Source organism: Mus caroli, chromosome 15, assembly GCF_900094665.2.
Source record: "Mus caroli chromosome 15, CAROLI_EIJ_v1.1, whole genome shotgun sequence".
Classification (NCBI taxonomy): domain Eukaryota; kingdom Metazoa; phylum Chordata; class Mammalia; order Rodentia; family Muridae; genus Mus; species Mus caroli.
In genome coordinates this window covers 83,942,893-83,946,172 of record NC_034584.1, presented here as the reverse complement: position 1 = coordinate 83,946,172, position 3,280 = coordinate 83,942,893, and positions in this window count along the sequence as shown.

Here is a 3,280-nt window from a genome sequence, read left to right as displayed (position 1 = left end):
GAGAGGCCCATTGGCCGTGCAAACTTTATATGCCTCAGTACAGGGGAATGCCAGGGCCAAGAAGTGGGAGTGGGTGGGTAGGGGAGTGGGGGGAAGGGTATGGGGGGCTTTTGGGGTAGCATTGGAAATGTAAATGAGGAAAATACCTAATAAAAAATTTAAAAAAAAAAGAAAACTCAAAATTCCATAGACCCTGTATGCTATCAGTATATCAGCCTGACCTGACAATTTGCCACATTTCTCTAGACACAGACAATGATCAGAACCATGCTCTTTCAGAGTCTGCTACAGACCTTGCAGAAAAAAAAACAGAAGGCAAAGCAGAGAGTAACAGATGCTGCCAGTGTGGTCTCAGTAGTACAAATTGACCACTTCAGCTTTCCCACAGGTCACCACATGGTTTCCCATGTGTGACCAGGTCTTACACTTGAGGATGGAGCATGAATGTCAATTCTTGTGGTGTTCCCTATTACATTAAAATGCATATATCCAAAATATCAAATTTGCTACACATCACTTATGGATGTATATATATATACACACGTTTATTTGTGGCAAGGTAAAAGTTCCTCCATCTTGTCTCAGCTGGAGCTTCTCTGGTTCAACCTGAAACTAACACCACCACACCTTTTAAACCTCTACAGTCAAAAGTCCTGATGCAAAGTATCCTATTCTGTTCTAGAAACTTGGGGTCAAAATGCCTCAGCTAACTGCACGCTTGTGGCTTCTATTCAACTGCTTGCTTTCCTTCGCCTGCAACTATCAACCAGGACATACGTGGGTTTTTTCTGTATTGCCCAACTTGAAGAGCTTCCTGTAAAATGCATTTAGGGCTGCTCTGTGAAAAGTGCTTCTCTCTCCAGGAAGTTAGCTGACCACCTTAATATAGACTCTCAATTCAGACTTTGACTCTGCTGAGTGGTCTTTGGGTCTCTATTCTACAATATATTTACTGTCAAAGTCTTCAGAATAATTTTTGAAAGAGAGATACAGTGCATGTGAGGGAACATATTCACTCCCTATTATCATCAACAGATGTATTCAACAAAAAAAATCTTATAGACTTGAAGAAGATGGATTACATACATATTATTTTAAAAAATGGCCAGCACAGAATGCTAAAGACAAGATGCTTGTGTTTCAGAAATGAAAAAGAGACGAAGGCTTTCCGAAATAACACATCCTATATAAAAAAAGGGCAAACTGCCATTTTAGTGGAAATTTATAAATTTCCACTAAACATATGACCACTGTAGCTGGGCAATAAAGAAATGGAAAATATAATCAACCAGTAGCATGAAGAATTTGTGTTGGTAATGAAAAAAAAAATCTCTAAATAGCAGCCAAATTTAACAGCAAGCTGTAGAGATGATCACCTCAGAGATGAGATGGAAGGTCAATATGGAGAAATCAATAAGCAGATTCCACATACTAATACATGAAGGATAAAACAACAGTCACAGGGTCATGTCACCACATGAAGAAAAATTAAAAATTCTTCATGGCAAAAATTCTCAAAGGTTATTAATACATCGTGAGAATCACAGCCTAGCAAAAACCACACTCGGCAAGCCCATAGCTATTCCTAATTGTAAAAGCTCAACGCACTCCCTTATGATCAGTAACAGGTCAAGGGTGCCCATCTACCTGCCGTTATATGTTACTAGAAGGTCTAATAAGAAGGCAAATTAAAACCACAATTAAACACTGTGCCACCCTCTTAACCACGAAAAAGTAACATCCGGGCTGGAGAGAGATAGATGACTCAGAGGTTGAGAGCAGTTACTGCTCTCCCGGAGGAGCTGGGTTAGGTTCCCTGCACACTCATGGTGACTCACAACGATAGCTCCCATAGATCCAAGGCAGTCTTTGGCTTCTGCAGGCTGCTGAGCACATGTAATGTACACAAACTCACACACCTATATATTAAAAACAAACTCATAAATAGTTTAAAGAAAATAAGCAAGTCATGCTAAGAATGTAAAGAGAAAGATCCTTTTTCACACTTAGAGACGAGAAAAACTTGTGTAGTGATTGTGGAAACCTTAGGAAAATTATACGTAGTGTTGAATTAAATCAGCAATGAGACCTAGTAATTGGCTGCTCAGTATGTATCTACAGTCAGACTTCCTAATGCTATAACATTTTAATATAGTGCCTCATGTTATGGTAACCCCCGACCATAAAATTATTTTTTATTGGTAGTTCAAAACTATAATGTTGCTACTGTTACAAATCATAATATAAATATTTATGTTTTCTGATGGTCTTAGGTGACTCCTGTGAAAAGGTAGGTCAACCCCCAAAGGGGTTGTGACCTACAGGTTGAGACTAGTGATCTAGAGAAAAGATAACAGCTAAGATAATACACACACACACACAAACACACACACACACAATTGAGACACTCAATTCCTTTGTGGGCTTAGGAATTAAAGTGAATTAAATATCACCACCCCATGCAACCCACATTCATAGATAGGAAACAGAAACATATGTTTAATAAAATAATTTTTTCTTTTACTCATAATTATTTTCAACTAGAACAATAAATAAACCGAAATTGGAATTAGCTTTGATATTACCTGGAGAAAATAAGCAACTCATTTATTTTTGTTTCCTGACATTATCTTTGTTTCCACTTATGTCTTTAGGAATTTAGTATTTCCAGGAACCATGGTTGTTCAAGATTTCATTAGGAGAATTGTTTGGCAGCAACTTGTTCTGCTCCTTTGAGGAGGACAGAATCATTCACTAGGTTTCCTCATTGAAGGCCATGACCTTGAAGGTTTGCCTGGTCAGCACTGTCGGGAATCAATAAGGCTTATAGAGGCAGATTTCGCCCCTGGCTCTGGCACACATCTCTGATTCTGCGCCATATAAAGATAAACTGTGAAGCAGATCACTGTAAACACAGGGGCAGAGATGACCAATGGCTACTTCTCAGAACCACTAAAGTCTAATTAAAGAAAAATAAATAAATCATTTTTAATCTTTGAAAATCTTTAAAATCTCATTTTAATCTATAATAAAACTTCAATACACATGTGAAGATTTTAAAATGGCACACACATACAAACAAAAACCTGATTTCTGTCTTTCTTTTAAAACTTCCAAGAAAAGGACCGGGAGGAAAGGCAAGTTTGCTGAAAAGGTAGGATGTGTTGAAGGCAAACACTCCCCAGAGCATCAAGCATAGTCAGATAACCTTCTAAATCCACACCTCTGAGTGCTCCCCAGTCATCATCCCTGCCTGGCACCACTGAGTGCTCCCCAGTCA